Source organism: Marmota monax, unplaced genomic scaffold (genome assembly GCF_021218885.2).
Source record: "Marmota monax isolate L192 unplaced genomic scaffold, Marmota_monax_Labrador192_F-V1.1 WCK01_AAM20220418_F8-fsc00040, whole genome shotgun sequence".
NCBI classification, from domain to species: Eukaryota; Metazoa; Chordata; class Mammalia; order Rodentia; family Sciuridae; genus Marmota; species Marmota monax.
In genome coordinates, this window is record NW_026692782.1 from 10,446,321 (window position 1) to 10,470,995 (window position 24,675).

Sequence of the window (24,675 nt, forward strand, 5' to 3'; positions counted from 1 at the left end):
CCAGCTATTTCACTCCTTGGTCTATACCCAAAGGACTTAAAATCAACATATTATAGTGATGTGGCCACAGCAATGATTATAGTAACTCAATTCACAATAGTTAAGCTATGGAACCAACCTAGATGCCCTTCAACAGATGGACGGAGAAAGAAAACATGGTTCATACACACAACAGAATATTACTCAGCCATAAAGAAGAATGAAATTACAGCATTTGCCGGTAAATGGATGGAACTGGAGACTATTAAGCCAATCCCCCAAATCCAAAGGCATAATGTTCTCTCTGATATGTGAATGCTAACACACAATAAGGGGTAAGGAAAAGATAGAAATACTTCAGATCAGACAAAAGGGAAAGAAATGAAGGGAGAGGGATGGGAATAGGATAGACAGTAGAATGAATTGGACATTTCCTATGTTCATATAGGAATACACGACCAGTGTCACTCTATATCATGTACAACCACAAGAAAGGGAAGCTATACTCTATGTAAGTATAACATGTCAAAACACATTCTGCTGTCATGTATGACTAAAAAGATCAAATAAAAAATTTTTTAAAATGTTCAGTTTGGGGGGCACTTTATTACACAGCATTAGGTAACAAATATAAACTTTTCCCCTAATGCACTAAAATATATCTTTACTTAGACTTCTCTATCTGATCTGTCAGTATCTTTGAGAACATAGCCATATGTGCTTCATCTTAGGATCCATGAGTAATTAATTTCTTAAAACCCTGAAGATTGAGTCTATATTTCCCCTTACTCAACAGTGTGATATATTCCTATCCACACTGTCCAAGGTTGGCCTCCTTTTTTTCAAGGTCAGTGAGTTCCCTACCCCAATCTGCATACCCCACAGAGCTATACATCATAATTTCACATTGCAAAAGCCCTTTTACCTGCCCGTTCATTTCATCATTGACTTTCTGAGGTTGGCAGAGCAGGTATGATGAGGCACATTTTACATAAAGCAGGTCAAGTTGCTTGGCCCAGTTTGTCAATGATAGAGACCCAGGGTTCCTTACTGGTAGCCCACTCATGTCCCTCAAACCCACTCATGTCCCTCAAACCACCCTGACTCCAACAATTTCCTCAGCTACTTCCCCCTGACAGCCCACTACTGGAGACTACTAAAGGAGCCCAGACTCCTGTTCCTACTTGGAAGGTTTTCCTGCCTGGGATCTTCCTCATATTCCAGGCCTGGAAGCCTGGGGCTGTGCCTTTGCCTTGGAATCCTGGCTCCTCATTAACACCAGCCCAGGGTACTCGAGTCCTGTTGGCTGCATACTGCAGGTCTCCTGCAAGCACTGTGTTTCTGTTTGCTCGAAGAGATTATCTGGAAAATGACCTCTTTCCCCAGCCTCCAGAAATAGTTCTTGATGTTACCTTAAAAACAATTTTGAAACCAAAATTTAGAATAAAACTGAGTGCCAGTGAATGTCTCCATGAGTGCTTCCAATGGAAACCAGCGTGGATACCTACAGAGTCACCAGCCCTCTCTTATAGGAGGCGTGAGAAGCTGGATGAAAGACCATGGACCAGAGTGTTAGAAAAACTTATTTTTCCAGTCCCATCTCTAGTCACAGGATTAGTGTGACAATACCGGAGGACTATACCTTTCTGGGGCTTGGTTTCTTCATCTATACACAGGAAGTCTTCCAAATTTCCATGTTAACATTGCAAGATGGGAAGTAGGAAAAATAATACTTCTACCTTGCATTTAGTGTGTGCCACACACTGTCTCAGACACTTTGCATCCCCTAAGCCAATCAAATTTTGCAGCAGTACTGTGAAGAAGGCATTTTCTCCACTTAACTACTAACCCCAAACCTGGGGTACTTCAGCAGACTGCTCACAGCACAGGAAGCAGTAGGAGAGCTGGGAGGCAAAGCCCAGGGTTCTCCACTTCACCAAGATGACAGGTCAGGGAGAAAGTCCTCATACAATTGAAATATCCCTTTAAAAGTAAGATGATGTAAAAACAAGGCCAGGGAACCCAGCATTGAAGATGGGCCCAGTGACACATGGCATGATCCCCCAGTTCTCCTCTTCCAGCATCCCAAGGCAGAGACGATCCAGGAAGCTTCAGGGAGAAAGCCCTGTTCCTGGGCTTCTGCAGGTGAGGGTGAGGAAGGAGGGTGCCTTGCACCCTTCACAGCCTAGCCAAAGTCCTCTCTTACCTGCCGGGCGGCGATCCACCTAAATCCTGCACTGCATACAAAACAGGCAAGATTCATAGCCTCTCTGGGAGGCTACAGATGGCTCATTTCTGCATTCTTCCCATTTCTTAAAAGTACCGTGCATGAATTTTTTAAAGTAAAATTGATTTAAATTGATTCTATTTAAATTTTCTTTTATTTTAAAGGTTTCATAATGCCTCTTAGGAGAACTGCAGATTCTATGTGTATGCAAAAACAGGGTCAGGATCCTGTCCTGAACTCATATACATATCCTCGTAGGTCATGAAGTTTCTTCTTTGCAATTCTAGTATTCTGAATCCTGTCAACTCCTAATGCTCCTCTTGTGAATCTTGTGAATGGCACAGGGACCCCAAACCACAATCACTTCACACCTGGGCCAACCAGAATTTGATGTTTCACTTGCCTGACATTTTTTTTTTTTTCACCCAACCCAGATTTGTAGCTTTTTTGCACTTTTATTTAACTGTCCCTCAGAGAGCAGATCTGTTCTCCACCCAGGCTCTACTCAACTGTCTGATGCCACTGAGCTGTTTCAATGACTCAGTTTCTTCTTGGTATAACTTCCATATGCTCTGCCCACGGCTGTCATGACTATAACACGAAAGGTGCTACACAGTGAATCACACTGTTCTTGGCTCCATGGTCACTGTGCTGAAAGCACTTGGAACTAGACCCTTTTCCATCCCTCAGAAGCTAAGTCTGGGGAGAGAATCAGCTTTTCCTGCCTATTTTACCCTCATGCCCAGGCTCCAGCTCCACGGTTCACCTGGCCAACTCAAGCTCTTTGTAACATGCTCCTCCTACAGATGTCATTTGGTCCAAGAAACGTCTCTGGTTTATCCTAGTCTGTGGGAGGCTGCATAGTAACCTGCCATGGTCAATACCACGTGGAGTAGTTACCTATCTGCCTCCTCCCCCAACCCCTAGGCTCTGTGAAGGCCAAGGTCAGCTTTGCCTTGCTCACCATGATATGCTCAGAGCCCAACAGAGCGTCTGCTACATAGCAGGTCTAGAAAACACACAAGTACACCTGCTTGTCCTGCCACCTGCGCAGGGCTGTTCTAGGGGTGAGGGTGAGTGTTTCAGCAAGCCACCTCATGTCTTTTGGCTGCAATTTCCTCATCTGCCAAAAGCACGGTTTGAACTAGCTGTTCTCTACCATTCTTTCCTGCACAATGATCTATAATTCCGTGATTCTAAATAAAGTAATGCATTGAAAGAACAGGGAAAACGGTAGCACTTCACCCAGCATCAGGATTGTGTTGATCGTTACTATTATTATTCTGCATGGTGTTTTTTTTTTAATTTTTTCTATCACTTCTGAGCTGTGTGTTTGGGCAGAATGGATGCAAACTTCCTCTTACAGCCCAATGACTAGCCTCACCCCAGATGGCCTGCAAGTCCCCAGCAGCAGGACAACCAGGCCCCAGGTCTGCTCTGCCCTTTCCTCTTCCCTCCCAAGGGCCTTGGGAAGTGCCTGGCAATTCCTTCTTTCCTGACATCTGAATGTTGCCCAAGCTGTGTGCATTGGACTCTGCCTTTTCAGACAGTCTGTGATAACTTTACTGAATTTTCTCATCAGGCCTGTTGGTTTTGAGGATCTCTTTCTTTTTTAAAAAAGAAAGAATCAAAAATCAATAATGCGAGGGGAGAAAAAACACACACACACACTAAAGGAGAAGACAAATCAGACAGTTGGTGCGCCTGAAGTTTAAATTAGAATACAACGGTTTAATGCTCCCGAAGACCAGGCTATTGTTTCTTATCAGATTTCCCCTTGAACGGGCAATTGTGAAGCCAGCCTGTCCAGAGGAATGAGTTGTCATTCCGCCAGATGAGCAAACACCATCGATTTTAATGTGTGTGATGGAAACAAACAACGCCGCTCTCCCCCTCCGCACGCCCCCCACCTGACGCCATTCAGTGGAACAGGACGCCCCCATTTTGTTAAGTGTCTAGGCAAAAGCATTAAGCACCGTGGCCAGGGAGGGTCAGGCCCTGGAAGGAGGAATAGTCCTTCAGGATGACTGGCCCCAGAGCCTCCCTGTGAGAGAAAATGCTGAGTCATGCAACATGGCGACCCCCCTGTGGGAAGCACTGGAGAAGGATCCCCATCCCTGTGGGGATCTGGAGAGAAGAGCCAATGTGTCATCTCCCGGAAGTCCACAGAGAGATTTGCAGTGTCCAGGGCAAGCACAGGACAATAAGTGGTGCCAAGAGCAATGGCAGGACCTGCTTGAGGGGCCTTGACATCAATGTCCAGGCTCAGCTGCTCCAAACCACAAGAACTGCCTTCAAGGGTTTGCCTTAGAGCTTTTGCAGTGGCCATCAGAAATAAGAGGCCTAATGAGTTGAGATACCTAGAAAGCAAAAAGCCCGCCCCACAGCCCTAAGAAGATTCCATGGCCTGCTGATGCGAGTGAGGGAAGAGAACACAGGGTTAAGGGGAAAACTCTATAAAATGGGGCCACTGTGCTGCCCCCCCCCCCACACACACACAAGCTTTCTTTTCTGAGAAACAATTTTCTGCAGCCCCTCCTGTCAAGAGATGTCACATCCTCTGCAAACTATCTGTTGTCTGCAAGGTAAATGCAGGCAGAGAATAACATTGATAAGAGGAAACCAAGTTGCCCTGAAGGGACAGACTTTGGTGACCCTTTTCACTGACCAGATCACAGAAGAAAAGGAAAATTTCTCCCAACTATAAAACCTGTACAAATGTATGATTAAGAATCCAATGAGAACTGGTTAGCATGGGCCAAGGTGACCTAGAGTTACCATGGCAGTGGGAAGCTGAAAGTTTGATGTCATCCTGCTGTCAAAAGTCAAGAGATGGGCCTGGGTGGAATTCTCTAGAAACTTCTCTGGGATCCCCATTAAAACTGGAGTACAGAAGAGACACACCATGCCTCTCTTCTCTGAGAGGACCCACTGTTTCACCTGAGAGGTGTCCCCTTTTCCCTTTTCCTATCTCTTCAGTAAACTCATGCCTGTTACCCTAAGGGACGTGTCTGAAATCTTTCTGACTTGATCTTAAGATCAGGGTTTGGAGGTGGGGGGGGGGCAGTCTTCACACTGCCTCAGTTTCCTGAAAGACCCCATCCCCACAACACTATCAGGTCCCCTCCCACATTGTCGGAGTTCCATCTCTTCTGACTTAAGTAAATCCTATTCCGTTCACCCTTCCCTTTCATTATTGCCTGTGGATTCTAGCCTTCAGATTTGTGATACAAGAGCCCAGAAAGAAATTAGTGAGGCCTGCAGCTTGCACCAACCCCATCTGCCTGCAGACATGGAGAATCTAGTTTTCTCTCAAAACTCCAGTTTTACTACCATCACTAATAATTTCTGTTGGTCAAATACTCAGAGGCATTCTCTTCAAAGACCATAACCTTAAGGCTGTGGCCTTCTGTGCTTACCTGGTTAATTAGTAGGCATCAAACAAATATTTATACAATTCACTGACAAATGTTATGCCCCCAAACAAGACAGCAGCAACACTGGAAGCAACTAACGTTAACAGACGACGGGAGATCAGCTACTACATAAGGCTTCTGTGTGAAGCCAAAGAGAATCTGAAGAGAGAATATCGAACACCTCTGATCAAGTAGGTGTCCCCTGCACTTCCCAGATAGTTGCCTGTCCTTGTTCCCAGGTGATCAAAGAGAAGACTTCGCTGGTGAGGAAGGCCTCAGTCTGAAAGCTGAGATCTGGGGTTTGGCTTTGCTATTAACAACATATAATGATGACGTACCCCAGTGTTTGAATAACCGTAGATAGTTCTAACTGCTTTCCTATCTGTGTGTGCAGTCTTCCAGAGTGACAGTGAGATGCTGAGGGCCCCAAGAACTGGATGATGAGGGAATGCAATTGTTCCCTGAGAGTTAAACCTAGTAAAATCCGCACACAATGGAAATGATTAGGCAACCGTGAAAGTAAATGCAGAGATTATCTGTAATTGTGTGACTGGAGTGTTTGGGAGCACCCAAAACTCCAGTCAAGGCGATCTGGGAGCAATCTGAGAGAGAAAAAAAAAAATGGAGTGAGACTGTAATTTGGTAAGAAGAAATCTAATCAATTGTATTGTGCCTTCCCAGAAGAGAGACCTCTTCCATGGCTGCCTGTCAGGCTGGGATGAGTGTCCGTCCTTCTGACAGGGAGATGTCTGTTATGGAAATAGATGCCCTGGGCTGTCAAAGCCAGTCATATGTGAGCCATAAAACTGTTTTCTTTGGTTCTGATTCTGTGATTCTCACCCCTTTGTTTTGATAAGTTGATTTTCCATATCAGAGAAAGAATGGGCTGGAGGGGCCAGAGGGCCAGAGACCTGGTCCATCTTATACCCTGCCATGTCTCCACAGGTCTCTCGAGGCCCTTGTTAATGTCAACTAGTTGCCCTGAGTTCAGTTAACTGGACAGGACTGATGAGGGCAAATAGGAGTTCTGGGGCCCCCATTCTGCTCCCCTTCATGCTATTCACAAGGACTGACCAGAGCGAGGAAACTGAGGAGATCCTCCTCAGACATACTTTAAAGACAGGTCAAAAGGAGGCACTTTGAAACACCCCTGCCACCTCCTGCTGCATATTCTGGCTGCCAGGCCTCTGGCCTCCTTCTGGGTCCTCAGGCTCACTCCTAAGACACTTGGTCTTGGGTTCCTCCTACTGAGGGATGGGCAGCGTGGCCACAAGGGCTCCAGGAGTGCCCTCTTGGCACTCATCTTCACCTGAAGACCAGGAGCCCCTCATGGAGAGAACAGCCCACAAGCTGGTCACTGAGAGTGGGGGAGGACTGCCAAGAAAGAGAGAGGACAGCCAGTGGCTCCCAGGCACTTTGAGGGGGTCCAAGGGGCAAGGTCTCCTTTTCTTTCCCACCATTCTCCACTGTTTGACCACTGGAGAATCACAAGGAGACACATCTTTGCATAATCTCTGTAACTCTTCTCTGGGACAATTAGCCCTCAGGACCACAGCCAAGGTTCAGGCTTTCCCACAAGTGGACTTCTTAAGAGGGCCACAGGGGCAGCATGATCATGGGGTTGTACACGGCAGATCAGATGCAAGGCTGTGTCCTCAGCCTTCTCCTCAGTCAGGACCCCAACCACACCTGTGTCTGCCCTCTCTTTAGACCAGGAGTCCTGTTCCCCTCCCCAAACAGCGTCTCTCTTCTGTCCCCAGTGTATGACTCTTTTCCCATCTCAATACCCTTTCCAATCCAACACCATCTTCTTCTCCCTCCCTCTGGGGTGATCTCTCTTCCTGCATCAAATATCATCCACTCACTTCCATTTCTTAAAGCTCCTAAATCCCTAAGTCCAGCCCTGGTCCCTGCTCCCTCAACTCCCCCTGGCCTTAGCGTCTATCCACCTCCTCTTAAAGCATTTGTGCTTGACCTACAGGACAGTGTCCCTGTGATTCATTCCTTCATTTGTGAAAAATGAGATTCCAATCATGGTGTATGCACGCCGGAGAATGTTACACAGCCACTTAAAATAATGGGGTGGAAGAGAGTTTGATGAGGTGGAACAATGTTCACAGCACACATTCGGTAAACAAAAAGAGGGAGGGGGAGGAAGCGAGAGAGAGAGACTACAAAACTACAAAACAGTGTGCATGGAATGTTCACACTTTAATAAAAATATTCGTAATTTTCCATAAATGCATGTGCGCATCTAAGCCTCCATGACGGAGTGTGTGTATGACTGTGTTCTCAGCCATCATCTGGCCTCTGGGCACTGGGATGATTGCAAATGATACCTTCTTCTTTGTGATTTTCTGTGCCTTCTAATTTGGTTAACAATGAGGAGATATTACTTTTGTAACAAGAAAAAAAGAAAAATCAGAATAAGTGTGATTTTTTTTTGAGATAGGAGTAAAAAATGCTTTTTCCATCCCCCACCTCCCCTCTGGGTCCTTTCTGTGTTTATCCACATTGGTACATGTCGTTGTGATTCTCAACAAATGAGCCAATTAAAATAAGACTTAATTTATGTGAGCAGATCGTGGCTGTTGATAGATTAAAAAAAAAATAGTCAACACTGACCAATGGTCTCTTCGGTTGTCTAAACCACACTGTCTTCTCCAGTCTGGACTATTCCACTCTTAGTTCTGCTCAGCTTTTTGGCTGAAGGCAAGCAATGTTGCCTCTAGAATTCTTTCACATAACTAGAATCCTCTCTTTGCCTTGGAGAGTTAGTTGTGGTTAACAATGTGGATTATTTTCTTCCTAGACTGACAACTGGGTAGGGATTTCCTCTCTGCCACTTACTATGACTATTGACTTTCCGAGCCTTGGTTTCCCATCTGGAAATTGAGAATAATGAAAACATCCACTTAGAGGATTGTCCCGAAGACTAAATGACTAAATACAATCAAGTACTTAGCACAGCGCTTGGCATACAGCAAGTACGTAACAAATAGGTGTCTTTATTAACCCCTCAGCAACCTTCTTCCTTAGAGGAATGACTTGAGGACATTCAGAACTATTTTTAAGTCTCATATGCTTGACTTTGAATAAAGAACCCAAGAGCGGGTTTTGACAGCTTTCAGAGGACAGAGGTGGAGTGTTCTGTTCTGTTGCTTCCATCTCAGAAATATTTAGACACAGGCACAGCACCTGAGCAGTTTAAATTCTTCCAAAGGGTCCTTCTTTAAAATGTCATCCTTCAATGACCTTTCAGTCATTTGGGGATGTTTTCTGTTCTCTGAGCAGACCACATTCCAATAGTGACCTGCTTAAAATCCACAGAAATTCTGGCTTTCAGCTCACTGAAACAGAATCTGAGGATTTAAAGTAACCCTCATCCCCATCCCCTCCAATAACCAAGGCGATGGCATCTGGCCCTTTTTTAAACACGCATGCCACATCATTATCTAGTCTCTACCCCAGCAGCTGGTGACCAGGAACTCCTACCACAAGGCACAGGGTTGCCGAGCACCCAGAGTGAACTCTGAAGAGAAGTACTTTCTTGTTTTGAAACTAAATCTCAGTCTCTGTAGCTTTCAACCTTTGGCCCCCCCCACGGACACTCGAAGGGAACATAAAGGCCAGCCTTTTCCTCCAGGGCATCCTGTCAATACCCGGCCAGAGACTATGCATTCTTCTCCGCCTACCTTCTCTGGGGTAAACATCACCAACTTCTAAACTAGTTCCCTATATGGAAGGTTTTATTGGGGGATTTTAAAAAACATTCTAATTCCCCTCCTGTCAAAGCAGAATAGCACAACATGGTGTCCAGAACCCATAATCCAAAGGATAGAGTAAGATAGTAGGTGCCTTCTCCTTAAACCCCACAGTTACATTCAGTCGCCACGGCTCCATTTGTTCTTAGATGTCTATCAGGAATTTGCTCTTCACGTCCTACATGATAGATAGATAGATAGACAGAAAGATGTACCCTTCACAATCACCATTTCTACATTATAATGGTCTCATCCTATGACTGTGAGATTGCGTTTTTAAACCCAATATAGGATTTTACATCTCCTTGGTTAAATTTTATCATTTTGGACTCATTCCATACTTTCAGCTTGTCAAGAATTTTTATGGACCTGATTCTGTCATCTAGAATATTTGCTACCCTTTCCAAATTCCTGTCAGCCACAGATTTGATGACTATGGCTCCTGTCTTCATAGAAGCCATTGATTAAAATTTTGACTAGCACTGAGCTGAAATTAGAGCCATGGGGAGGTTCACTAGAAACTTCTCTCCAATTTATCATTGGTCCAAATCTTTGGCTCCTTCCCCAAGTTATTATCTGCCTAGGAACCCTTTTATCATTTCTTAATATATCTTAGGGTATAATATGATATGGTATGTGATATGAAACGAAGTGATGTGATATGATTTTTTTTTCAGAATGCATAAATGAAATCCAGAAATATACTTTTCTAATCTACCAATCTCAAATCCTTACTTAAAAAAGAAAGAAGTAGACAAGTCTGACATGACATGCTCTTACAGAACTCACTCTGGGTTTTAAATTCTCTGCTACCTTTTCTGGATATTCTTAAACTGTCTTTTTTTTAATAATTCATTTTGAAATTTATTTTCTATTTTCTTTTGAAAAGTTAGACTGACACTGTCCATCTAGTCTCCGAAAGCTTCTTCATGCTTCAAAATTCCTCAAAAATCCCAAGAACCACCTGAGGTAGGCAAGGACAACAACTTCAAAGTGTGATATTGTGTCCAGGAGGCTTTGTTAGTTTAGATAAATCAGACAATTTGTCTTTATTATTTATTTATTTATGGTTAATTAATTATATAAATGAATAGAAGAAAATATTTTAAAAATCTATCTGTTACCTTCAGTTCAGGATAATTTCTTAACTATAATCCCAAAGGCACAAAAACCAGAAGGTGAAAGGCTGATAGATATTACTCCATTAAAATTAATTTGGGACAACTCTAAAGGGACAATTCAGCTTCATGCTCTCGGTGGGGTGGCCAGGCTTTAGCCGCAAGTGCTCCCTTGATCTGCTTGTTTAGCCAAGTCCTGCCTCCCTCACACTTTTACAGGCATGGCTCCTGGGGATATAATCCAATAAACCCCCTGCATGCAAATTTCCATCTCAAAGTTTGCTTTCAAGGAAGCTGACTTAAGATCATTGGTATCAAGGAGCAGATTTTAAACAAGGATTTTGGAGTCCATAGCTCTCTCTCTGTAGACTCAGTTGCAAATGAGGTTCTGTCATTGATGGTTGCTGGAGTACTGATGGTCCCTGGCATGCTATATTGCCATGTTATTAAAACTTTTATTGGTGGTGAACTGGGATGAGATACCAGCAGAAGGGAAAGCATGGGTGGGTGGAACATCTCAAGTACTTGAGAAGCGTCAGAAAATAGCAAGTTTCAAACTTTTGGAATTGATGGCTGTTGCTGGGTACTACTGATGCATTAGATAAAGACAGTAAAGGCTAAGGGTGATGAAGTACCTAGGTCAGGTAAAGTGTGAAATCCAGAGGAGCTCCATGGCAGCATATAAAAAAACTCCTCTCTCTTGCAGCAGGAGACAGGAAAGGTGAAGGATCCAGCCAAAAGCTTTATTACAAATGTAGCAAAATATTACAACAGTTGGAATTTCAGCCTGGGCAGTCTGCTATGCCAAACTCACGGACGTTGGGAAGCAGTGGGAGCATGAGTCCTGGAAAGAGACATCTGTATTGATCTACTCAGGAAGCTTAAAGCCCCAGGTTCTCCTCCAGCTCTCTGCAGAAGTGTCCCATTCCTTATTGGAAGCCAAAAGTATTGCAGAGGACTCCTGTTTGAAAACCACAGAGACTACTCTCTGGATATAACCCACCCACCTTATTAGATACAAGACCAATAGTTAGGGTCACATCACAGCATAAACTAACAAGGAAAGTGCTATGCCTACTAAGGGAGAAAGGGACTATATGTCAAAGGGATTATGGTAAATAGCCCATAGGTCACAGCAGGAGCTTGGAAAGTAGGCACTAGACCATCTCCTAAGAGTGTGGAGTCAAGGGTAGCAGAATACAAAGTTGGATAACAGAGATTTTATTGAGATGGAAATGCCCTCCCCAGGACATAGGATGTGACACCCAGATAAGCATTATGCAGAATGGTCTATTATTATACAAAGAGGTCTCTAGAAAGCTTGGGAAAAGGTATGGCATCACTAAATAAAGTAGCAATGCAAAAACTGTCATGGCAGATGATGGAAGAAACAGTATTAAAGTTCAGAGACGTTGCCATGCTAGGATGGATACACTACATAAAGCCAGAAAAATCCTTTGGCTTACTCTATCTCATGGGCCTCAAGATGAAGGCCTCAAGATGCTTCATTTATTGAAGCAATAAAGAATGAACAGGAAAGTAAGTGCTATGGTCTGAATTATGTCCCTCCGAAAGTCTTATGATAAAGCCTTGACCTCCGGTGTGACTGTGTTTGGAAACCGGGCCTTTAGAAGGTAAGTATGGTTAAATGAAGGTTACAGAGGTTGGACCTTAATCCCAGAGGACTTGGTCCTTATAAGAAAAGATACCAGAAAGCTTGTACTTTCTTGGGCACTCCCCCTCCTCTGCTTCTCTCTGCCATGTGAGGTCACAGCAAGAAGGCTGCTCTTTGCCAGCCAGGAAAAGAGAGCCCTCACCAGAAACTGAATTGATTAAACCTTGATCTTGGACTTTCAGCTTCCCAGACTAAGAGAAAATAAATGTCTGCTTTTAGAGTCATATAGTGTGCGGTACTTTGTCATGGCAGTTCAGAGCTGACTAATATAGAGGGCCACCAAGATTCTTAAAAATTCAGTCTTCTGCAGACCCAGGTTTATGCACCAGGGATAGCAGAAACCTCAAATAATAGAGGCCAGGTGGTGGCTTCACCATCCAAAGCAAGGTGGCTTCAAATCATAATGATTGGCAAGGTCAGCCCCCTGGAGGCCTGACCTGCAGAGAGAGCTCTGAAGATGAAAAGACTTGTCACATTATTGGAAATTTTAGGAGTTCTGCGTCCGGGATGTGCCAGGACATTTTCTCCAAAATAAAGGGCAAATTCTTCTTCTCTAACCCTCAACAATAAGAAGTAAGCACAGTGCTTAATAGATCTCATCTGGTGCTGAGGGAAGCATATGGTACACCTGAGAATACCATGCTTCCCTATTGCATGGATGAAATGGGAGATTTTAAATAGGGTCTTAAGTCTTGTCCATAAACCTGGCAGACCCTATGGTATAAGAGGAGAAAAATGATACCACATGGAGTTTATAGCAATTCCTAGGAGGAGACTCAAAATGAAGACCTCAGAATTCTCTACAAAGGCCATGCCATGTACTTCAGAGATGAATACACTACTCAAAAACTAACCATTGCTAAAGGACACTGATAGGAATTGAGCATCTGACCATAGGACATCAAGTGGTCAGAACTGCCCTTCATGAGCTGAACTCTATCGTATCTGCCAAGTACTAAGTTTAGGTAGGATCAGCAACAAACTTCTCTAAGGTGAAAGTAACTCAGGGTCAGAAGCAAGCAAAGTCAGAGGGTTCAAATAAGTTGTGTAACCAGTGGTACAGACTCTGTGTTCTCAGCTCACACATGTAGCACCAGTTGTTATCTGGAAAACAACTACCTGCACAAAGACTAAATGTGTTCAAGGATGGATTGGTTTGGTGTGTGGGTGGAATCTGAAAGTAGACTTCTGCAACCCTCTAGCACCCTCAGGGTGGTCCTGAAAGACCAATAAAGAGACCTCCCACTGGCAAGTGGTGGTTCAGGTGATATGGCTGGTTGTCCATCTTGAATGGCTGTCCACTTCTAGAGTGGTCTGAAGTAAAACCCACATATGGACCTTAGGGGCAGAGATGAGTGGTGTGGAGCTTGTAGGAAAACAGATTATAAGATTGGGATGAGGGAGAATGGAGTGGTAACTGAGGATCAATCTTCACCATGGGGTGAAGACCTTTATCTCATAGGTTAGTACCCTTCAAAGATCACCCACCCAAGACAAGGCACTAGATTAAGTACAACCATCCCTCAGTGTCCACAGAAAATTGGTTCCATGACCTCTCGTCATCCCACATGAAGACCAAATCCAGGGACTCTCAAAGCCTGTATATAAAATGGAATCGTATGTACATATATTCTGTGCACGTTCTCCCATACACTTGAAATCATCTCTAGATTGCTTATAATACTTCTAATGCTTAATACAATGCAAATGCTGTGTAAATAGCTGTTATACTGTATTATTTAGGGAATAATAACAAAAAAGTCTGTACATGTTCTATTCAGTACAGATGCATTTTTTTTTCAAATGTTTTTGATCCATGGTCAGTTGAATTCACAGATGTGGAACCCCTGGGTATGGAAGCTAACTATTTTCAAAGGAAGGTGTTTGAAGTGGGACATGAAGACAGGAGGTGACTAATGGATGGAAACTGGGCTCCATGTATTGAAAGTTTTAGATTGGTATCCCCATGCAGGGGAAGAATTTCATCAATGGAGGTTGAAGGACAGCAGATTTTATTACTAAAGTAGATATTCAAATTCATGATATTGGAGGTGGGAACATTTCTGTTGATGATGTGGCCCTCTATAGCATCACGGAGTGGATATGACTCAGATGAAGTAGAGAGGGTCATTGGACATGAGTAACTGAAAAAATTATGAGGCCAGATGTCTAATGCCTGGTCCACAGGGATGCTGATTTTGCCTGGGACAAGGGTAAGAATTAAACAGCAGAATATGATGAGCCAAATGCTAAGCCTCAAAGAAGAAGGATACATAGCAAGGAGCCTCAAAGGATTATTTTGAGGATATATATCCTCAGAGGATTATTTAGAGAAGGCATGGTCAATGGACTGACCCTTAAAGTCTACAAACTTTTACAAATGTGCTGGAGTGGCATTGGAGGGGAAGAGAATGTTTTTCAGACTTCCTAGCTTTGACATACAAGGGGTATAAGCAAACAGATCTCTATTTGATGAAAGTTGGCGAAATTTTGGTTAAGGCAAGAATAAGAAGGACTGAAGCATGTGGATTAGCATTACTTGCCCAGGGCCACACAGGTAGAAGCAGGATTTAACTGGACCAGGCAGTCCAGCTCCAGAGCGAGCTATCTCTCTCACAGTGAGTTTGTCACAGAAGGAAAATTAAAACAAAATTTACACATTCTATTAAACTCTCCTTCCATCAGTTAAGTATATGTTTATAAGGGCACAGTGGTCAAGTCAATTTGCAAAATGTTCATCTAAGGTGTTGTGTAGGATAATCAGTAAAAGGTGCTAGGTATATGGTGGAGGGCTTGGTATTGTAGGATGGATGAAATGCTACATGAATAATTATACACTTAATTCTTTTTGACGCTAATTCAAAAAGATTTGTGGATTCCCGGTCCTCAGTCTCAGACCTCCTTGGGCACTCTTTATCTCTACTCTCAAGGAACTGGAAGCCCTCAGACTTCTTGCCTGGGGTAACCTACTATGGTCCCAAGTCCAGTGATCTTTCTTTTTCTCTATGTCATCAACACTTAACTGGTCAAAGTCCATATTCCAGGGCACTGCCAGTGGATCAGCTTGCTAACCCTGGATGCCCTCCATTCTTTGTGATTATCTCTGATAATTGTTTTTGTTTTGTTTTGTTTTGTTTTGTTTTGTTTTGGAGATAGGAGAGAAACTGTATTGTGCATCAATTGTAAGACATATCTAATTTTGAATCTTTAACATGTACAAAGAGTATTTAATTGAGGAAATAAAATATGGTGTATTTGATCTTTTTCTAAAATAAACACAAGACTATTATTGACATTTCTTATGATAGCTTTCAATATTAAAAAGTATTGTGTGTGTATATAAAAGATGGTGCTGATGCTAAGTGACATTATTAACTAATAACAGGCTAGAAACAAATATACATACAGGATACTTTTAGTGATTTAGTGTATTATGTCCCAGAGGAATTTGAAAAGAGGTAACCTTTGTCACCTGATGTCCAAAAGTTACAATTTCTCAGAGTAATGGATGGGTGATAGTAAGAATTTTAGGCTTCACTTAAGAACACTAAGGATTTATCTTTGCACAGGTCAGTCGTTTATTGTTGCCTTGAAATCTTGGCATCTCTCCTTGCATTTAAGACCCACCCTTCCCGTTGCTTCCCTACAGTCACTCCATCCCTTAAGGTGACAAAAGAGGCTGCTTAGGGCTGCAGAAATTAGGTTCCACCTAGAGTCAATGTATTGCATTTATTTATGCTGAGGACACGGGAAGCACCTGAACCCATCATGGGGTGAAATCCCAGGTCTCAGCTTTCTTCAATCTAGACCTTCCCTGAATCAGTAGACAGCCAGCCTTCATACACCATCTCCCCGGGGAGCCTGCAGATGGGGGAGAAGGGCTCTAGGGATTGATGGGTTGTTAATGCAGTAAGACAGTTACATTGTCTCATCCTGACAATGCTGCCATTTAACATCCTCATGGGCGGGCACCGTGACCCAACCACACAGCTAATGAGGCTTAGCATGCCCAGCTCAGTCTTTCTGATTCTTAGTTAACTTCACTGTCCATAAGCATAAATGCTAAACTAGCCTATGGTGGTGCACAATGGAGACAGTGGCTCGTGCATGTGGAAATGGGGCCACTGGAGCCTCCAGCCTGTTGGAGAGAAATCTCTCCTAGGCGAGGAGGCCACGAAAGAGCAGGGAGACAAGGGTTTCCCAGACCTTGTTCACACAGAGCCCCTGGAAGGCACCTTAGAAAGTATTTTGCCAGGTGCCTTTGCTTTACATAAAAAGAATGTGAAGACAGGTGTTAGGCAGAAAACTTGGCTACCACTAGCTCAGAGATTAGACTTGCGCCCAAGGCTTCTTCACTGTCTCCTCCCAAACAGTGAAGTCCTGCTGGGAGTGATGCTTGGACTGTACCCAGGCTTAGCCTAGGGTGGTGCCCTTGGTTCCTCCCTCCTCTGCCCTCCTGTGATGCTCAGTCCTGAGCCTGTTGTCCAAGAGCTGGGTCCTCCCAGGCCCATCCTTTCCTTCCTACCTTCACCTTGACGGAGACACTCATGGTCTCACTCTGAACCACACCAACAACCTCCCCAGTGGCTTTCCTTGCATGAGAGTTGGCTCCACCACGTCTTCTGCTTGGCCCTTGCAGATCCGGTTCCTGACCATTCCTTTTCTTACGGCCTTTCCCTGCTCAAGAGTCTACTCTTCTGGTTCTCCATGACCATCAGAAATTTCGTTTGCTTTTTTCTTCCTAAGAGCAAACACGATGCTCTTTCAAGGTCACATCAAGCTTCCCTCTTGCACAGAATGCTGCCTGAACACTGCAGCTGCTTGCTAACAGCTGCTCCATCTCTCGCTCCTTGACCCCTGACCTCCTACAGCTCTCATGGAGACTGTGTTACATACACCCTGCCTGCACGGCTATGTGTACCTGTGCGGCTGAACATTCCATCTTTTCAAGTGATTTCTAAATTTCTTAAGGAAGAAAATTATGTCTACACTTGGGCCTCCCTTAAAAGAGGGCTAGAACAACAATGGGTGCTTAATATACTCCCATTCAGTTGAGCCGTAAGCCATGCTTAGGTCCAGGTCGCATTTGTTGGCATTTATATGCTTTCCAGAGGTGGTTCTGATTGCAATTGTAAGAACAATTACACATACCCAGTCCCTATCTACCATGAACCATGCAAGGCCTGCTTTTTAGACTAATGCACAGTAAAATCAAAATCTATAGAAGAACCAAGAGGATTCCTTAGAATTCATTGAAACAAAATTTGATGTGCAGAGAGGAAAACCTTTACGTTTAAATCGAATATATGGTGCCCTAAGTCTTAAGTCAATCAGAGCTCAACCCTGTACGAAATTCAGTTTTCTTATCTGTAAGACTTAATACTATCTTGCTTTCAGCAGGGAGGGGGATGGGATGTGCTAGCACATGAGAGTGCTCAGCATGCTACCTGGGACATGGTCGCTGTTCATTACTTGTTTAATTTCCTCCTTGGGATTAGTCACCCAGCGGGAAGCACCAGAGAAATAACTGTTGGCACCCTCAGCCAATGGCTGCTCCTTGTTTTGTGATGGGGTCAAGGGTCATGAAGAACTCCCGGAGTCTTTTCAGAGGGGAAGAGGGATTCACAGTGTTGGAAATGTTTTTACTGATTGTTTTGAACTGATTGGGCCCCACGATGCTCTTTCCTCATTTCGATTCCCATGCATCTCACCCTCTCTTTGCCTTTCCAAGTCTGGCTGACCAGTTGTCAGCCACTGGCACCTCAGTCATCGGAGGCTTCTTGCCCACAGTGTGGAGTGGGGTGTGGGGAGGAGGCCCAGGGCAGGCAGCCAGCCCAGCAAGCTTGGATTTCCTCCATCCTCTGCACTCCTCAGAAGGTGGGACTCCACGCTACACCAAGGGGACCTTGAAAAGGTCCTACTAATTTGTGACTTTGTTCATAGAGCTGTCCCTAAGAAAATATGACAGCGGATAAAGGCAGTTTGGAGATTCCAGGAAAAAACAAATACAAGGAGGAGAAAACATGTTACTTTTCTGCTTCCACATAGCAAAGGGTTTGTGCAGGAGCACCTGAGTCCCAGCGGGGAGCCTACTTCTGGGGAGCTTTTGATAATGGCTTTCCCCCCTCAGTTCTTTGACAAGGAAGGATAGCACAAGCCACATGAAGACCATTCACTGCCACTGCCCCCGGCACCTCACAGATTTCTTTCTTTCTGCAAGGAAGATGGCATTTCAGAGTTGACAGCTTCTCTCTCAAGCTGTGCACTCACTTTGATAGGTGAGAAAGTCAGGGCTCCCCCCAGGGTAGGGCATTACAAGCAAGTACTGCTCAAGATAAGCGAGAGAGATCTGATAGAGGGGAGGGATGGTGGAAGCTTTTGGTCCACCATCTTCCAGTCAAGCATGGCCAGGGTAATTGTGGTGGAGCAGGGCCCCGTGAAGGGAGGAAACCAAGCCGCCCAAGAAACAGCACCGAGGTACCAACAGACCTTCCACCAAACCTGTCTCTCTGCCTCACTAGGAAATTAAAAAGCATCACTGCACAGTGCTCCATGGAGCAGAGACCCTTGGCTATTAACTGTTCCTGCTCATATGACCACACACGGAGCTAGAAGCTTACGGAAATAACTGTTCTTTTCTTCTCTTCCCCATGGAAGCTATTTAGGATGAATCATCCACGGCACTCCTAAGCCCAACTTCTCAGCAGGTGCAACTACATCCCTGCAGCCAGTGGGTGGAGGATAAAAGGAGACAGATTAGAGTGATCAAAGGCAAAATCCTAATGATCGTAGCTGCCTAATAATGGAGCCAAGTGTCTGATAAGGTGGTGAGGTCCTTGTGGGTGGAGGTGTCCAGGAGGGGCCTGGTGGGCCGTTTCCAAGAGCATTCCCACTGGGTGGAGGCTGGACTAAGTCATCTCTGGCCTTAGACATTGCTGACACTCAGTTTCTATGGGAAACCACTCACAGAAGTTGGAGACAGAGGACAGAGGAGATGGCACGTGATCCTGTGCTGAACTAAGGTGAGCATGCAGAGGGCCCGGGCACAGGCTCTACCAGAGGCTGTGTGGCAGACCTCTCTCTGGCTCTCCCATCTCCTCCTCTCATCTATTCAGTTGCTTCTAGGCAAGTTCCTAGCTCTTCATTCTTGGAGGGAAACACTAAATGCTAATGACATCCTCGGGGCAGGTTTTTCCCTCGCACTTCTCTTTTGTGGTTATTTGGAATTCGGCGTCCAGGTAGAAAGAGGCCAGAGATGACAAATTGGGCTGACTTCTGCCCTTTTCACTCCCCTTTCATTCCAGCCTCCTGCTGGTCTCTCACTGATCTTTGGAGCGACAGCCAGTTATTCTCCCAGAGAACCCCCTACCCAAGGGACAGCAACCCACCCTGACCCTCCCAGGAGCAGCAGAGAGCAGAGGTCACTGCTGTGGGCTTGGCGACTGCGGGCATTGTCACCTTACCAGTTGCCAACCATGCTGTGACTTTGAGCAAGTTAATTCCATTCTCTCAGCCTCAGTTTCCTCTCCAGGGGTATAAGGGATGGAACCACCTCACAAGGATTTCTGTGATCTCTTGTGTATATTAAGTGTTGTCTCAATCCATTTCTCCTCCTATCCCAGAAAACATGGGACTGGATCATTGACAAAGAAGTTGGTCTGGTTTATGGTTCTGGAGGCTAGAAGTCCAAGAGTGTGGTGCTGGCATCTGGTGAGGGCCTCGTGCCACATCATGACCTGGCAGAAAGATAGAAGGGCAATTGGGCATGCGTGGAGCAGAGAAAACAGGGGTGGCCTTGCTTTGTAACAACCCACTCTCACAGTAACTGATCTAGTCCACAAGAAAGGCTTCAGCTCCTCTAACCACCCAATCAACTTTTGAAGCCTCCGCTGGGTGGAGAACTAAGATCCTAACACATGGACTTTGGAGTGACGCTCAAACCATTGCAAGTGCTTACTTCACCCTACCTGTGTAACAAAAAGTGACCATTATATACTACCCATTATTTACTATTCTACCACCCACAGCATTTTACTGTCTTCACCTGTCCCCTGGTCCTGCCCCACTGCCAAGATCTCTCCCAGTCAAGAGCCAGCCTCCATGCTCACTTCCCTCTTGCATATTCAAGGACATCACTTCCCCCATTCTGCAACCCCCCAGCATCATCCGTTTTTTCATTTTCTTTTGAAACGCTTCCATCAGCATGCAAAAATATTGCTCTATCTTCTCATCTAAAAAAAAAAATCCTCTAAGTCTCCCTTTCCTGCCAGCTATGAACCTATTTTTTGCTCCCCTTTGCAACAAAATCCTTGAAAGTGTTATCTCTACATCTCTACTCAGAGCCTTCTAGGACCCTCTTACCATTTTCTCCTAAACTCACTCCAGTCAATCCCGCGGCCACACCAGTCCATTCAAACTGCTGGTATCGTGGTCTCCAGTGAGCTCTGCATTGCTGAATTAATTCCCTGTCCTCATCTGAACTGACCCTTCAGTAGACCTTGACCCTGTGGCTACCACCCTCCTCATTCATCCTTTCTTGGTTTTCAGGACAACACTCTCTCCAGAGTTTCTTTCTGCCTCGCTGGTCACACCTTCTTAGATCCTAATGGTGGCCGCTTCTCTTTGCTCTACAGACCAAAAATGGGGGCTTATTGGACTCACTCTTCTCTGTCTGCTGTTATCATCTGTAACCCACAGCCTCATGGCTTTAAGTGACATCTACATTCAATGGCTCCCAACTTTACATGTCCATTCGAGACCTTGCCCTTAATCTATCATTCCCATACCAACCGCCACCTGAGGTCTAATAGACATGAGACAGTTGCTGTGTCCAAGACTAAGCCTCTTATCTGCTCTGGCAAATCTCTGCCTTCGGAGGTCTTCTTCAGCTCAGTGGATGGCCATTTCCACCCTTTAGTTTATCCATATAAAATGAATAAACTAAATGATGAAATACTTTAGCGTCATCTTTGATGTATCCTGTATCCAAACCACCAGGAAATGCCACCTGTTCCAACTGTAGGAGTATTTCTAGAATCTGCCCGTTTGCTATTACTTTTATAGCAGCTGACCTGGGTCTGACCCAGCCATTTCTTCTCCTCTAAACACCTGCCATCAGCTCCTAGTCCATCTCCAGCTTCCACCGCTGCCCACTTCTGTCTAATCTCAACCAAGCAACAGACTATGCCCCCAACAAAGCAGGTGGGATCGCATCCTTCTTCTTTCTGCTCAGTTCTCACCAGTGACTGGCTTCCCAACCTACTAGGAGTAAACTGGAAGTCTTGCAACATTCTAGAGAGCCATTTGGATCGGGATCTCTGCTGGTACTCTGATCTCTGCTCTCATTTCCTACCGTCTCTCCTGGCTTTCTCTGTTCCAATCAAACAGGCCTTCGTCTCTTGCTTCTGTCCTGCAAGCACATTTCTCTTCAGGACTTGTGGAGGAGCTCTGCTTAGGACAGGTGGGCGTGACTCAATCCCTCGGTTCCTTTCTACCTCAGCTCAGATTCTCTTCTCAGTGAGACCTTTCTCTATCATCACAATTACTTCATCTGTGTCTCCAATCCCCTTCCTCATATCTACCTTTTTCTCTTTCTAAAGCACTTACCTCCTTTTAACATGCTATATAATTTATCTATTTTTATATCTCATATTGGATGTATAGCCCCTGACCCAACACACAATTTTTGCACACAATTAAGCACCACCAACGCAGGGGCCTCTGTTTTGTTTACTGATGCATTACCCAAACATTTTTCAGTGGCTGCCACAGAATGAGCAATCAGAAAATCTCTGCCAAATGCAAGAATTGGGTTATTAATTATTGTTAAATCATTTCGGTTCACAGTCATTGAATTGCAGGAACACATTTAGACAAGGCTGGCACATAGAACCATATGCAAGACTCCATTTCCTCAAAGATCTTTGCACACAGATAAATCAGGCAGCCAATGCTGCTGTGTGACTAGCAGGTGTAAGGGGGCCGGCAGCATTGGACAGTATACTCGAAGGGCTCTGGACCATCCTTCTGGGGAGGATGGATGGCTTCTCAATCCATCAATCTACTGAACCACTGCACTCCTCACTAGAAGAAGACAGGAGGAGTTAATACAAGGTCCCTGCCCAAAAGGCAACACTTAGCCACATAAAACAATAAGCAGACAGTAGCAGGCAGTATGTCATCCAGCGCTAAATTGGGTGTTATTGACTCTAAGTGCTGTTCGAGTTCAGAAAGGGGAGAAATCAATGTGCACTATAGCCACACGCGGATACCTGGGCCATCACTCCTCAAGTTCCTTGAGGGCAGGGGCGGTGTCATCTTTTTATCTTCTTTCTATTTCTCTTCCTCTCTTCCTTGCCCACTTACTTTCCTCCGGTCTTTCTTTGTCTTGCCTCCCATTCAGCCAGTACCGTGAGGGGCCTGGCACAGACACATACCAACTGCTCTCTTCATGTCTCCCCTAACTACTTTCAAAAAGGATTTGCAGCAGCTTATAGGGATATAAAATAAATAAATAAACGTGCTTTAAAAGAAGGCGACAAAGAAAAAAAGCAAAGCAAGGGCGGAGACAGAAAATGGAACTAGGAATGTGGGAAAGAGCCAGCTAAAATACAAGCCAGAGAGGACTGGGCCTCGGCGACAGCTGAATCCCACTTTGGGCTCTAAGCTTTCAACGGACAATTTGGAAAGGAAAACCTGATTAATTATGCAATTCATACTGTCCTTATGACAAAAACACACCAACCCTTCAGCAGACACAGAACTACTCCAGATACTTAAGGCTTTCCCTGAATTTCTCCCCGGGGCCCCACGGAGCAGACACTTCACAACGCGCTCCACAGCTGAACAGCGTCTTCCAGGAGCTTCCTAGAGGAGGCTCCACCCCGGGCACCTCGGGCCTGTTTGTTCCAGATGAATTGTCCACTGTCCGGGAACACTCCTCTTTTACTAATCTTGAGGGTCAGGGGACAGCGGTGACACCTACCTGGGGTCTGAATGAATACAAATTTAGCAAGGTCAAAGGGAGTAGGACAAACTGTAGAGGAACACTGCTCTCAGAACTCTAAAGGATCAGAACAAATGCAGCACGCCCAGTGGACCAGGGTAGCCACTTTTCTCTTTCCTGCACATGCCGCATTAATTTTTTTTAAATGACACATAATGACTGCACCTATTTATGGGGCCAGTGTGACATTTCCATATATGTATATGATGTGTAATGATCAGATCAGAGAAATCAATCTTTTGCCTCAAACATTTATCATTTCTTTGTTTTGGAAACATTCAAAATCCCCTTACTATGCCAGCTGTGGTGGTTAATGCCTGTAACCCCAGTAGCTTGGGAGGCTGAGGCAGGAGGATTGCGAGTTCAAAGCCAGCCTCAACAAAGGCAAGGCAGAAAGCAGCTCAGTGAGACCCTGTCTCTAATAAAATACAAAATAGGGGTGGGGATGTGGCTCAGTGGTTGAGTGCCCCTGAATTCAATCCCTGGTACCCACCCCCCACGCCAAAAAAATCCTCTTTACTTTTTTTTTGGTACCAGGGATTGAACTGAGGGGTGCATAACCATTGAGGCACATCCTCAGTCCCTTTTCATATTTTATTTAGATACAAGGTCTCACTGAGTTGCTAAGTGCTTTGATAATCTGCTGAGGCTGGCTTTGAACTCTAGATCCTCCTGCCTCAGCATTCCGAGTTGCTGGGATTACAAGGTGTGCACCACATTGCCCAGGTTTTACTATGTATTTTGAATCTACGATTAATGTTGATCATAATAACCCCACTGTGCTGTAGAATCTTGTAAGCTGTTTCTCCTATCTACCTGCACCCCATACCCATTGGGCATTCCCTCTCCAGCCCCGATACTCCCATCCTAAGGGAACCAATATCTATCTGCTGCTTCTATGAAATCATCTTTTAAAATTTCCACATATAAGTGAGAACATGCAATGTATGCCTCTCCATACTAACATATTTTATTCAATATAATGTTCTCCATTTCTATTCATATTGCTGCAAATAACAGGATTTTGTTCTTTTTTTCTTATTTTACTTTAGGGTGGAATAATACTACATTTTATACTTACCTTTGTAGTGATGTGTGCAATTTACTTGTTTTTCTTGCTTGATTTTACACTCATAAAGGCCAAGTATAAAATGGAATCCTGTGAGTCTTTGTACCTCTCACAGTGCCTAGCACCAGGCCTTGCTCGAAATGAATTCTTTTTTTCATTTAACAAATCTTTGCCACATGCCTACTTGATGAGAGGCACTTTTCTAATAGTAAACAAAACAGATGAAAATCTTTATGCTCAGTGGAATTTACCATTAGAGATGGATATGAGACAGACAATCAGGAAATTATATAGTATACAAGAAGGTAAATAATACTATGGGAAAAATTATAAATTAAGTATTATAAGAAGGATTTGGAGTGTGTTTGTGTGTGTGCACTTGTGTGCACACATGGTACAGTTAGTATTAACTCTGATAGTCA

The 24,675-nt window shown here is 44.5% G+C and overlaps 1 long non-coding RNA gene across 2 annotated transcripts in view; it reads left to right on the plus strand.

The window, feature by feature from the left end:
- Window positions 1–5,689: 5,689 nt before the first annotated feature.
- The window catches only part of LOC124094820 (uncharacterized), a 55,746-nt gene continuing 36,760 nt past the window's right edge, over window positions 5,690–24,675 (plus strand). For both annotated transcript variants that reach the window (XR_006852337.2, XR_006852338.2), the window contains exon 1: window positions 5,690–5,813. This is a non-coding gene — a long non-coding RNA (uncharacterized LOC124094820). The remainder of the gene's footprint in view (window positions 5,814–24,675) is intronic.